The 15155-nt window shown below is 36.4% G+C and overlaps 1 pseudogene; it reads left to right on the top strand.

The window, feature by feature from the left end:
• The window catches only part of LOC100960735, a 158409-nt pseudogene extending 143511 nt beyond the window's left edge, over positions 1-14898 (top strand).
• Positions 14899-15155: the final 257 nt, after the last annotated feature.

Here is a 15155-nt window from a genome sequence, read left to right as displayed (position 1 = left end):
AAAAAAAAAAAAAAAAGAAAAGAAGGAGTATATAATTGTGATGGATGTGTTACTTGGTTCAATGTAAACATTTCACATTGTATATTGAAGCAGTACCCTGAACCCCATAAATGCATCAATTTACAAAGTTATGATTTAATAAAAAATAATTATTAAAAAAATATCATTTTGTACTGAGCTATAAAAATTTCTATTAAGGGCAGCACCTGTGGCTCAAAGGAGTAGGGTGCCAAAGGTGGCTTCATATACTGAAGGTGGCGGTTTCAAACCCTGCCCCGGTCAAAAATTGCAAAAAAAAAAAAAGAAAGAAAGAAAAAATTCTATCAGGGCCCAGGCACAATAGCTCACATCTGTAATCCTAGCACTTTTGGAGTCTGAAGAACAAGTATAAATTGAGCTCAGGGATTCAAGACCAGCCTAAGCAACATCAAGACCCTGTTCCTACTAAAAAAAAATCCATTTGCAGTGGCTCACGCCTGTAATCCTAACACTCTTGGAGATTGAGATGGGCAGATTGCTTTAGCTCAGGAGTTTGATACTAGCCTGAGGAAGAATGAGACCCCATCTCTACTAATATTAGAAAAATTAGCAGGCATCGTGATGTGCACCTGCCATCCCAGCTACTCAGGAGGCTGAGGCAAGAGGATCACTGGAGTTTGAGGATGCTATGAGAAGCTGACGAGGGCACTCTATCCAGGGCAACAGAGTGAGACTCTGTCTTATACACACACACACAAAAAATTCTATCAAGACAGATCTCATACAACAAACATTTTAAGGGTTAGCAATGTTCTAATTCCTTTGCTCCTGATAACTGGAATCATAAGGGGAACTTTGGAAGAACGTAGATTTTTCTTGTTCTTATACTTGGTCTATGAGCAGCCTCTTCAGGGTACAGGACTCTAGAATCTATATTTAATGAGTTCCCCTAGGTGAGTTGAAGAATAGCCAAGTTAACAATGTAACTGATGATTTGTATAGTTAATTATCTATGCTGGGGTCATTAGTGAAACTTCCTTACAAGTATATGTCAACAAATATACACATCCAGGCACATAATATTAGATGCTATTTATGTTGTTAAGATACAGGCTATTAGTTTATTCATTTTGCTATTTGTGCTTGGTAGTTATGGGAGAAGAACTGCTAAAAGTTTTAAGCTAAACTTCTAAAGAATAAACTATTGCCTTGGGTGAAATGTCTTATATTTGTCTTCAGTCTCAACAAGAAACTATTTTGAGACAAAACTTTATTAAAATTCAATGCAACTAATATATCTAATCATGTATAAAGCTGTTTTCACACTTTTAAAAAATATGAAAGTCTGGGTTTTTTACTTGTTTTTTGTTTTGTTTCACATGTTAGTTATGAAAAGATGCTAAGTTTTTAAGACTTCTGTTATTTGATGGCCTTAAATCCTTAAATGAGTAAAGAACTTGGAAATGTTAAAAGAAATCAACATTTATAATAATGGCATTTTAAAAATTAGCATCTTGACTAGGTGCAATGACTCATATCTGTATCCCAGCATCTTGGGAAGTCAAAGTTGGAGGATCACTTGAGCCCAGGAGTTTGATACCAGCCTAAGCAACACAGTAAGACCCTTTCTCTATGAAAAATTAGCCAGGTATGGTGGCATGTACCTGTAGTTCCAGTTACTTCGGAGGCTGAGCAGAAGGAATGCTTAAGCCCAGGAATTCAAGATTATAGTGAACTATGACCAGATCACTATATTCCAGGTTGGGTTACAGAGCAAGACTCTGTCTCTAAAAAATTAAAGAAATAAAAACTTGAAAAATAGAATATTTTCAGATATATTTTCATCTCCTTTTAGGCTAAGAATTCATACCATAAAATAAAAGGAAATTCTAATCTAGTGGACCCAATTAATTGGATTTTATTCTGATAATCCTCTAAGCACTACTCTAAGGGTAATCAATAAACACAGGGTGATTAGTCTCCTGTTAATAATAGTCTATGCACACATGCTCCAGTTGAAACCAAAGACATTGGGGATGGAGATGAATGAATTGACTCAAACTCTAATAAATAAAGAATATGAAAAATACATTCACCTCTCAAACAACATATTAGGCTTCACACAGCCTTGTATAAAGTGTGGCTAGTGGATAAGAAGGACAGCAATGCACATCAAAGAGAACTACTTGAAATTAACATTCATTTTCACTAATTTCCCTTCTGTGCTCTCTTTTTTGCATTTCAGTACAAAGTTTAGAAACAAAAACAAGTAATATAAACCCACCAGCTTTCTGGGTCAGACCAAGCTAAGGCAGACTTCCACTATCCCGGGAACATGTCCATTTGCCTTTTAGGTCATGATAAATTTGACTATACACTGCCAAATTGATTTTTGACTTATAGTTTTGCTCAGCATTGGAAAGACAACACTGTAAAACTAAATTTCCTTGGTTTCTCATGTAAAAATACAGCTCTCACAGAGCACTAATGTGGTTTTGGAGTCCAGTTGCAATTCTTATGTACAACTAACTGTGGCAACTGAATCTGGCTAATTTTCCATATTTGCACTATAGATTTATGGCATAGATGACATGAGAAAGGAGAGGACTTACTGTGATAGGTTATAGTTCTAAAAATGGTCACATTAATATTTTTGGTCCCATATCCTCTTATGAAACTTGTTACTCTCCCATCATGAGGTAGAGTCTATTTTTTTCTCCTTGAAGCTGGGTGATGCCTTGTGACTACCTTACTAAGAGAATGTACAGGAAATAATGCTGTGTGAGTTACAAGAATAGGTCATAAAAGTTGATACAGCTTCCACCTAGCTCCCTTTTGGGACAGTCGCCACCATAAGTGAGGTGGGAACCCAGCCACCATAGTGAGGTGAGGGTGAGGAAGACTAGCAGCCTAGGAAAGACCACATGTAGGTATTCCAGCCACAGCTCCATGTGGGGTCCAGACAGCAGCCAGCATCAACGCCGGACACATGAATGAGTACGCCTGCAGATGGTCACCCCACCTGATGTGAGCTGGGGCAGGGGCATAATCTCCCATCATGCCCCAGCCACATGGCAACTCTGTGAGCAAAATAAATGCTGTTGTTTTAAGCTACTGTATGGGGAGGTTTGTTACATAGCAACTGAAACACAGTGTTTTGATTGTGTTTTATCTTCTATCAACAATTTTAGTTACTTTTAACCAGGGAAACAATTTAATGATATTGTAGCAGTGATTCATATATTTCCATATCTGACTTTATAATTTTTATAAGAAGTTATAAAAGGAATGCATAGAAATAAAAATTCAAATTTTACAGGTAGTAAAAAAAAAGAAAAAAGTTCTGTTTGTTGCCTCTCAATCCCACATCTTTCAAAAGTAACTATATTAAAGCTAGTCTGTAACCTTTCTTTTAGAACAGTCTCTACTTCCCTACACCTTTACACACATACACACATACTCACACACACACCACCAAGTATTTAATAGATACCTCGGACACTTTCCCCTAAAGATCATGAATCCCTTTCCAATATGGTATTGAAGCAAGCCTATTGATAATGAAAATTAGAGAATGCAGCCTTTTTGGGAAAAAGTATGGAGAATCCTCAAAGAGCTAAAAGCAGACAGATTTGATCTCACAATGCCATTACCAGGTATCTATCCAGAAGAAAAAAATCATTTTACCATAAGGACATTTGCACTAAAATGTTTATCGCAACTCAATTTACAATCACAAAGATATGGAAACAACTCAAGTACCTATCAACCTATGAATGGATTAATAAACTATGGTATATGCATACCAGTGGAATACTATTCAGCCATAAAAAGATGGAAATTTTACATCTTTTGTATTTACCTGGGTGGATTTGGTGAGCATTTTCCTTAGTAAATTATCACAAGAATGGAAAAGCAAGTATCCCATGTATTCAATATGAAATTGAAACTAGTAGGTTTACAACTACAGGCTCATATGAGAGAAAAACACAATTAAATTCAAGAAGAGGGGAGGACAGGAAGGTTTGGGAAGTTCCTAGCTAATGGGTACAATGTAGGGTTATATGGCACACCTCCTGAGTGAAGGACCCAATTACAACTTGGACTTTACTGTTGAGGACAAGCCCCTCTCCAGGATTGTGGGGTATCAGTTAAAGTGGAATTGACTGAATGGGGGAAACAAAGACATAAGACAGAGAGGAAGTTTAAAGGTGAGTCTAGGGGTCCCCCATTAACCATATTGAGAATATAATGGTTCGGGGTTGTATTTTGACCACTCAGTTTTTATTGAGTTTTTACAATGTTAATTTTAGGTGGGAGGGTCTGTGAGTCAATGGAGAACTGAGTAAAGATCAGCCAGTGGCTATTTGTGTCATGTATTAGTAATTGTATGAATTTTTCTCTTTTTTTCATTGATAGCTAACTATTTTTTCTGTGTGTTTTTGAGAAATAAGGAACATAATTTTAAGGCAAACAGGATGTGCCCACATCTGTTTGGTTGACCTCATTCTTTAAGGGTCTAAAGGGGCTGGTAGACCCCTTGCTCCCCTGTGGGGCAAATGGGCTGATGTCCATGCCCCGTTGGAAGTTGGGAGAAAAAGTCTTTCTTCTCATCTCAGCCCCAGAGGTCCTCCTTCTGTGTGGGTTTTGGTTGCACATATTGTTTCTAGTGGCTTTTGTGATACCCACCTCTCTCTCAGGGTTTCTGTGTTCTAGCCCCCTTCAGGATTGGAGTCTTATCCCTTTACAGGCCCCAGGCTAGGTCAATTACTCGCCAGGCCCTGCCATGCTGCACATTGTATTTTAATGTGTTTGGACCATTTAACATTTAAGTAGGCAAGTTGTACTCAATGTTTTCTTAACCTTATATTTTGTAAGGATTGTATAGACTTGTTATTAGTCAATAATGTTATTTTTATTAAAAATTAATTGAAACATTAAAATTAAGTTGTTTTTTGTTTAGTTAAGCTCCTAAGCTCTAGTTTGTTCTTAGATGTTTTTCTCTTGGGGTGCTCACTCAGAGTCCTTGATTTTTAATTTCTCAACACTTTACCTTACACATGCAAACAATGTAACTTAATTAAATGTACCCTCATATTAACCTGAAATTTAAAAAAAGAGAAAATCAGGTAATAGTGATGAAGACATGAAGATGATGATTGTTACTTTCTGAGTTCTTAACTATGTGTTAGGTACTATGTTACATGCTTTATTTCCTTTAATACACTCCCTATTAAAGTGCCTACAAATATATATAGAAAAATAGCTCAGAAAATAAATCCAGTGCTCTCCAAATGATGCAAGAACATTGTTATCCCATTGTACAAATGAAAAAGCCTCCCAGAAAAGGAATATTAAGCCATCCAGCAAATGATGGAAAGATGTCTGCTCCTAAAGAGCAGGTTATGATACAAGGTTCCTCAAAATTCATTCACGTTCAAATCATCCCCAAATATAGACTTTATGCCTAGCCTCTGTTCTGAGTTCTAGGCCCTCTTATCCAACTAGCTTGACACATTTGCTTAGGTGTCGCAACAATGCTTCATACTTGCCCTGCCCAAAAGTTATGATTCCCCTCTGCCTGTATGCACACACAGACACACAAAATAGTGTTCTCATAGTTTTCTCTCTCACACCACTATCCAGCCAGTTGTGCAAACCCCAGCCAGTCCTGGTAATATATTGGACACTAACCCTTATTAACTCACCTCAATTTCAAGTCATAAATATCTCTGGACTCTCTCCACTTCTTTCCACTTTCACTGCCAACACCCTACTTCAATTTATGAGCATCTCTTCCATAGACTACATAATTGACTACTTATTGCCTCCCAACTCTCCATCCAGGTCAACTCCAATCCACTCTCTTATGCTGTAGCAGGAGTGATCTTTTCAGAATGCAATTCCATAATTTTAATCCCAGGCTTAAAATTCCTCAATGGATAATAACCCCTGTCTTTATGATAAAGATTCACATCTGTATCACAGTATATAAGCCAACCCTTCTTCATCCTACCACTTCAAACTCATCACATGTTCCTCTTCCTCTTACTTTGTAGCCACAAAGCCTTCTTTTATTTTCTTCAGCTACAAGTTTCCTACCACCATAGAACTTTTGCATGAGCTGTAACTTCTGTCTAAAATGCTCTCCTCTTATTTTATAATCTCTTTTTCCTACTTTAGCTCTCAGTTTAAATATTAGTTACTAGAGAGTATTGCTAGTAATTCTTCAATCTAGCTTATATCCCTTTATTATATTCTACAACGATGCTATCTATATTCCCCTTCTTACAGCCATTATCACAAATTTATACTTTTATAAGAGGAATATTTGAAATGTATATCTCCCCAGCCTGACCATAAACTTTTGGACAGCAAGGGACAGGGGTGTGCTGAAGCTCACAGTGGCTCACCATTGCCAATTGTGTCCATACCCTCTCACCCTACACAACATCAATAGTTTGAAATCGGCTCTGGCAGTTTACACTACAGAAATTGGAAGACTAAAAAGCAGAATTTTTGTTACTGGAAAGTCAGTGGGTAAACATTTAGCAGCAAGAAACATATTTGCCTTGCTTATTAACACATCTCCAAGCACCTAAGACAGTGTCCAGGACACGGAAGTATTTCAATAAACATTCGCGGAATAAATGTTCTGACCATAAACTCAGATTGTATTCCAGCTGATGTGCTCCTGCAACCAATCTGACGTTGCAGTTTTATGAATATGCATGCTTCCAAAATGCAGCTATTTGATCTTTGTTTTTAGACAGGCAGTACCCTAGGAGGCACAGTTCCCCAATGGTCAACTGATCACACTACAACACACTTAAAGTCTATAATGAAAAATTAACATTTTTCTCTCCTCTGTTTTGTAAAAAGGATAGCAATCCAGTCTTTGTGTCTGTGAAAGAAGAAAATCATACTTGAAAGATGGTTGTCTCTAAACTTAAATGCCTACTTAGATACATATAAGCAACTTAGCCTTAAAAGAACCCAGGCAGAGTGGTGATGTTCTGGTAGGGATCAAAGGCAGTCCTGAATGGCAAAACTGTAGATGTTATTGAACCATTATAACCTTCAGGTTTCAGGTCACTGTCAATTATCGCCATTTATAGAACGATAGATGGCTACATGGTACTTCCCCACATTCCATCTCTATTTAAAATATAAATATTTTTCAAAGCAGGTTTATTTTTTCTCAATAAATGTCCTTGTGGGCTCTAAGATATTCTGTTAGGTTAGGCCGGATAGGAAGAATAGCAGTATTGGTATTAGTTGGTCCTCCAATTATTTTTTAAGGCTTGTCACTTCTACCACTAGGCTAATAGATGGGTATTCGGTTAAATTCATTTTTCTTTTCTCTTTTCTCTCTCTTTTTTTTGGAAATTGGAAGAAATGTTGGAAGTATCTACTATGTTTGTATGAAAAAGTGTTAGGGCATTATAAATAACGATGAGGCTTTTGCAATAGTCATACATCACTGCTGGAAAATAGATATTCTGTGATTCCTTCTTTCCGAGACACTTCAATAATTTCTACCACAGAAAACATAACCATCATTCTGATAGGCATTTCCAAAATCAAAGACACTGGAAAAATGCAAAGAAGTTAGGAGAAGCTTTGTATCCCTTCTGTAGAAATCAAAGAGAATGAAAATAAGTAAATGTCTAAGAAAATTCCTAAAATTCTGAAGCTTTTCTGGGTCAGCAAAATAAATTAACTTATCATGAAATCTTAAATAAAAGAGTAGAAAAATCAAAGCACAGTACATTGCAAAGCCCAAGGATGAATCAACGTAATCAAAAACCCTATTAGTAAGATCTACTAAATTTTAAGTCAAAAGAAAAAAGCCCAATATTTCTCCACCTATCCCCTCCCCTTCCCAAACAATTCAGCCCAAAAGCCATTAGCTAAGTCTGAGAAGGAGCCAGTGTGGAGGGCAGACGTTGGAACTAGAGTGGTCTGAGAAGGGCACACAGGGTAGAAGGCATTGGCAGTGGATGAAAGATTGGTTTTATACAAGGGTCTGATCTTGTAAGTATATATCAAAAGGATAATGAAATCGGGGTTTTCTTATCTCAGAGAAGGGACTTACAAATGTGGGAAGGGAGAAAATTAGAATAAATCTGTGAAAGTGTATTAAGGTATCAATGTAAACTCGTAGTTTTCTACATATGAAAGAATGGATAGACAGATGGATAGATGGTTAGATATATAAATAGAAAACCATAAATTCAGGTTTATCCACATAAACATGCTTTCGTTCTCTAGTTCAGTCCACCAGGAGAGGGCTGGAAGCAGTGACATCCAAAGAGCAGTGAGCACACCTTCGAGATCCAATTATGGTTTCTAAATATCATTCTCTCCTAAAAGGACCAAGTCCTCCTTAAAAAATGGCTACTTCTAGAGATGGTTCAGGCAGAATACAAGATGTAACTAGAGCATCTTTTACCAGAAAGAAAGGAAGTACTTGAAGAATGAAAGGCACAGCCCACAGGGACACAGAAGCCGGGATGACAGAGTCCCACAACTCTGAGATAATTTGAAAACTGAAATAGATACCTTTAGGAATGAATTATAGGTCAAATATGAAAACATGAGTTCATAGTGATAAAAATAAACAAATGTTTGAAAAATGGGACATTTAAGTATCTCAAAGTACCTTTCCACAAAACAAAATTATTTCCAACAGAACTACAATAACTTTACAGGTGAAAAATTTGACAAATAACACCTTAATTAAGTGATCAATTTGAATACACCAGTAATGAGACAATTCAAAATCATGTACCACTTGATAAGACACAAGGACAACAGAGTATTCCTTCTGTGATACTGCTGGCCAACGCATAACCTGACCCTAAGAATGAGAAAACATCAGACAAACTAAAATGGAGGAACAATCCACAAAAGAACTGATGTGTAATTTTCAAAAGTGTTAAGGTCAATAAAGTCAAGAAAAGACTTGGCAATTGTTCCATAGTAAAGGAGACCAAAGGAACAACAAACACGTAAGTGGAACATATAAATCTTCTTTTTGAATAACAGATTTATTAAGATACAATTCACATCACATAAAATTCACCCTCTCAAATTATATAAAATTTTTTCACATATTCACAAAGATCTGTAAACATCCATACTATCCAATTTTAAAACATTTTCATACTCCCAAAAGAAACCCCATATCCAATAGCAGTCTCTCCCTATTCCTTCTCTAAACACCCCCAATCATTAGGTAACACTGATCTACTTCTAGTCTATCTGAAATTTTAGAATATCTATGAATTTGTTTATTCTGGGCATTTCACTTAAATAGAATCACACATTATGTGTAATATGTAGTCTTTTATGACTGGCTTTTTTCACTTAGTATAATTCTTTCAAGGCTCATCTATGTTTTAACATGTATCAATATTACTTTATGCAGTGATGTAGTGACTAGTGTTTATGTAGTCATCAGCTGAGAAACACTTAGGTCATTTGTACTTTTGACTATTATGAATGATGCTGTTATGAACATTTGTGTATAATGTTTGTAGGGATAGCATGTAACTCTGAGCTGGACATTAGTGGGACATGCTTGAGATAACTCACAAATTTGAATGGAATCTAAAGATGAGGTGATAATAATGTGTCAATCACTGTTTTTTGTTGATATTTTTATTTTGAATGAATAATTTTAAAAGTATTTTATTTAGCAATCAAGATAATACAGAGTGACAGGGATTCTTATCTGGAAGAGACTGTTCTAAGAAAATAACATAGCAAATTTGAGAAATTTGTGATGCTCAGCTGTAGCATTTGACTTGGAACACTGCAAAAGTAGGTGTTTTATAATTGGGTTGGTATCAGACATCTCTCGTGTGCCATTTTAGATCTTTTCTATCTTGACAGCCACTTGTTCCTCCCAATCACCACTGCATTGACCAACTGTTCATCAGCATGCCTGGCAATGCCTTACTTTCTGCCCACTGAGCCCCTATTGACACCTGCCTTGGGGTTTCCTTTCTTCTTTATTTATTATCAGAATATTACAGGATCACACACATTTTAGTTACAGTCAAGCTGAGAATCAAATCAGAGGTGCAATATTTTTCACAGTAGCAACAAAGAAAATAAAATAACTAGAAATATATTTAACAAAGGAGGTGAAAGACCTCTACAGGGAGAACTATGAAACACTGCAGAAAGAAATTGCAGAGAATGTAAGAGATGGAAAAATATGTCACGCACATGGATCAGCAGAACCAACACTGGTAAAGGGCTATGCACGTACTACCCAAAGTGAGTTACAGAGTCAATGTCATCCCATTTAAAATACCATTTTCAGAGATCTAGAAAAAATAGCTCTATACTTCATATCAAACCAAGAAAAGATGCCAAATAGCCAGTGAAAACTTACAGAAGAACAAAGTGGGAGGTATCACGTTACCAGGCCTCAAGCTATACTACGAGCTATAGTAACTAAAGCAGCATGGGGCAGATATAAAATAGAGACATAGACCTATGGATCACAACAGAAAACCTAGATACAAAACCATCCTCATATTCCCATCTGATTCTATCAAAGAATCATCTATCTTTTTTCTAATACATGTTTATGTCTATCTAGCACAGAACAGACACAAATATATATTAGAGAAAAGAATCCCTTCTCAATAAATCGTTCTGGGATAACTGGGCAGCCACATGTAAAAGACTGAAACAGGATACATCTCTCTTACCACTCACAAAAACTAACTCATGATGGATAAAAGATTTAAGCCTAAAGCATGCAACTATGAGAATTCTAGAAGAAAATGTTGGAAAAACTCTCATAGATATTGGCCGAGGGAAAGCATTTAGGAGGAAGATCCCAAAATCAATCATAGCAACCATAAAAATAAACAAATGGGACCTGATCAAATTTAAAAGTTTCTACACAGCCAAAGATACAATCAACAGTATAAATAGAAAACCTGAAGAATAGGAGAAAATACTGCCTGCTATACATCTAATAAAAGGCAGATAAGCAGAATCCATAAAGAACTCAAGCAAATCAGCAAGGAAAAATCAAACCAATTAAAAAGTGGGCAAATGACATGAACAGAAACTTTTCAAATGAAGATAGTCTAATGGGCAACAAACACAGGGAAAAGTGCTCAATATCTCTAATCCTTGGGAAATGCAAATCAAATCCACAATGAGAGATCACCTACCTCCAGCGAGAATAGCTCTGAGAAAAAGTCCTAAAACAGTGCTGGTGTGGGTGTGGAGAGAACAAAACACTTCCACGCTGTTGGTGGGACTGCAACTACTATGGAAAGTAGTGTAGATATATCTCAAAGACTGAACGTAGACCTACCATTTGATCCAGCAATCTCACTGCTAGGTATTTACCCAAAGGGAAAAAAGGTATTTTATCAAAAATACACTTGTGCTCAAATATTTATAGCAGCACAATTCACAGTTGCAGATGTGGAAAGAACCCAAGTGCCCATCAGTACATGAGTAGACTAATAAAGTGTGCTGTATATATACCATAGAGCACTACTCGGCATAAAACAATGGTGATCTAGTACCTTTTGTAACAACCTGGATGAAACTAGAGACAATTCTTCTAAGTGAAGTATTGAAAAAATGGGAAAACAAATAGCACGTGTACTTGACACTATACAGAAACTAGTCATTCAACACTTACGTGTACATATGGAAGTATAATTCAACAGGAATCAGGCAAGTTGGGGGTGGGTGGAGGGGTTGGGCTAAATTACACCTAACTGGCTCAATGCACACATTCTGAGTTAAGGACACACTTATAACTTTGAAATGTACAAAAGCAAATTATGTTTGCATGTTTATTCTCAGGTTCTCATGGTTGATTTTGGTAATGCCTATAGATGAATATTTGTTATTTACAGAAAATATACACTAAAGTACTCAGGGTTGACAGAACATCATGTCTGTAACATATCACAAAGGGTTCATGAAAAACATTGATGAACATTGTTCATCAAAAAATTGTTGAGAGACAGAGATACCACGTTCATATAAACAGATGTTATGGCGGTGCCTGTGGCTCAAAGGAATAGGGCACCAGTCCCATATACCAGAGGTGGTGGACTCAAACCTGGCCCCAATCAAAAAAAAAAAAAAAAAAAACAAAAACCAGATGCTAAAAGATTTTTTAAAAAATAAATTTATTTCAGGTTACTGTGAGGGTACAAATAAACAGGTCAAAATACTTGGTTTTGTTAGGTAAAGTCCCTCTTGTGGTTATGTCTCCCACACAGAAGGTGTGCCAACCTCCCCCACCCCATGCTCATTCAGTGAGAGCATGCCAACCACTGTTCCTCCCCCTTCTTTATCCTTCCTTATTACCCCTCCCCCAGCTTGAAATGAAATGAGTTTTTGACCCATGTGGACATGCATCACATAGTCTACTAGCTATCACATAGTCTACTAGCTTCATATTAGATATTGAGTACATCAGATAATTGCTTTTCCATTCTTGTGATACTTCACGAAAGATGTGAAGTCACCATCCTTTTTATGGCTGAACAATATTCCATGGTGTGCATATGCCACAATTTGTTAATCCATTCCTGAGTTGATGGTCATTTGGGTTGTTTCCATGTCTTGGAGATTGTAAATTGAGCTGCGATAAACAATCTAGTATAAATGTCCTTATGATAAAATGATTTTTTTTCTTCTGGGTAGATGCCTAGTAGTGAGGTCAAATGGGAGATCTAATTTGAGATCTTTGAGGATTCTCCATACTTCTGAAAGATTTTTTGATAAAAGCAACAGCTACCATTTATTTTTTTAATTATGAAAAAAATCTGAATACATGAATATTTTCTTAACAAACACATATTTGGTTTCATATATATCTTAAACCAAAACCCAGTAATATGCTTAATAATGAAACAGAAACAAAACAAGGAAGCCCAATGCCACTATTATTATTTAGCATTGTTCTAGAATTTCTAGGAATGCAACAAGACAAGAAGAAACAAGATTCAAATATTAACTTTAAAAGCTACTTAAATAAATATGAATGTTCAGCAAGCTTACCAGTTCATATATACACAAAACATGTAACTTTCCTATAAATCAAAAACAATCTGATGAAAAAACATAATCTGAACACATTCCAGTTATAAGGAAATACAAAACTAAAAAGCAAAAAAAATTAGAAAAATTATTTGGGACAAATATTCTTTGCAATTAAATAATACTATAAGCCATTAAGAAAAATAAAAATACCCTAATACAAAAAGCAATTTCTCTGGGCAGCACTTGTGGCTCAAAGGAGTAGGGCACCAGCCCCATATGCTGGAGGTGGCAAGTTCAAACCCAGCCCCAGCCAAAAACCGCAATAAAAAAAAAAAAAAAAGTAATTTCTCCAAAGAAAAAATTAAAATGACAATTAGACAACTTTAAAAAGTTCAATCTCACTGTCATTAGAATGCAAAATAAAACAATGTAATATCATTATTTTTGTTCAAAGTATCACAGACATTTTTTTTAATGAATGTGGATGTAAATATGCAGGAAAAATCGTACTCTTAAATTACTGTTGGTAGTTATGCATACTATTGGTACAACTTTCCTATAGGACAATATGACAAAACATATTAATTGGCTTAAAAACTTTGAATATCCTACTCTTTAATCTTCTAATTTCTCCAGGAATTTACCCTTTAAATATATGTATGTATATATAATTCATATACAAATTGCATATATTATATACAAAGTATGTATATATAATTATAATATTTATATACATAACTTTATATTCATAGATATTTATTAAAGCATTGATTTGTAACAAAAAACAACCAGAAATGACCTGGCCATCCATATTCTCCTTTGCGATAGTCCTCGCCAGGTAGCTGGCTTCGCCACCTAGTGGGGCAGACATATAAGGAATTTACATAAGACAGCTGTGCAGGCTCGGCGCCTATAGCTCAACCGGCTAAGGCGCCAGCCACATACACCTAAGGTGGCGGGTTCGAATCCCCAGCCCGGACCCACCAAACAACAATGACGGCTGCAACCAAAAAATAGCCAGGTGTTGTGGTGGGCGCCTGTGGTCCCAGCTACTTGGGAGGCGGAGGCAGGAGACTCGCTTGAGCCCAGGAGTTGGAGGTTGCTATGAGCTGTAATGCCATGGCACTCTACCCAGGGGGACAGCTTGAGGCTCTGTCTAAAAAAAAAAAAAAAAAAAGACAGCTGTGCAAAATAGAGCTAGAGGAGCTTTAGTTGCACACAGAGATATTCCTGAGAATAACCCAGACACTCCATTTGATTTCACACCAGAAAACTATACAAGGGGATAGAGGCAATGGTAAAAATCTACCTAGAAGAGCATAAAGCAGAGGCTGTCCTTACAGTCCTGGATTTAGCTCAAAGGCAGCACAGGTGTTGCCCTCTCTGCTTATTGATATAAGGTCCCAGAAGTTTTACACATCCCTCCAATGACAGAATATGAAGTAGCATCTTTATACACAAGTCTAATGGAAAGCCATTTGGAAAATGTCACATTCAGGGCTGCACTGCTACACCATGCATGCTTCGAAACTCCGACAGCATACTGGAAGCAGTTCAGAAAAAGCTTGGAATAAAGGTTGGGGAGACTACCTGGCAAACTTTTCTCTCTTACAGAGTTGGAACAAAGTTTTTATTCTTACAGAGGTGGAATGTTTAGGGGACTGTGTAAATGTACCAATCGTTCAGATAAATGACAATTACTATGAGGATCTGACACCTAAGGACACTGAAGATGTTATTGATGAGCTCAAGGCTGGCATAATTTCTAAAATTGGGCCAAGGAATGGGTCCTTCTCTTGTGAACCAGCTGGAGGTCTCACCTTTTTGACTGAACCACCCAAAGGACCTGGCTTTGGTGTGAAAGCAGGTCTTTAACTTACATTCAACTGTAAATATGTCACTGGAGAAATAAAATACAAACTTCCTATCTACATAGAAAAAATCAGAAATAACCTAAATATCTAACAATAGAGGGCTGGTTAAATAAATGACAGAACTTCAATATGATTAAATATTATGTAGCTAATAAAATGATGCTAATATGAAACATGTTCACAAAGAGTTATTCAAAGCCACTGCAAAATGTAATTAATAATACCATGCATTCCTATGCATAGAAAAAATTGGTTTAT

Source organism: Otolemur garnettii, unplaced genomic scaffold (assembly GCF_000181295.1).
Source record: "Otolemur garnettii isolate 467f Iridium unplaced genomic scaffold, OtoGar3 scaffold00006, whole genome shotgun sequence".
NCBI lineage: Eukaryota > Metazoa > Chordata > Mammalia > Primates > Galagidae > Otolemur > Otolemur garnettii.
This window is presented reverse-complemented; position numbering and strand designations above follow the sequence as displayed.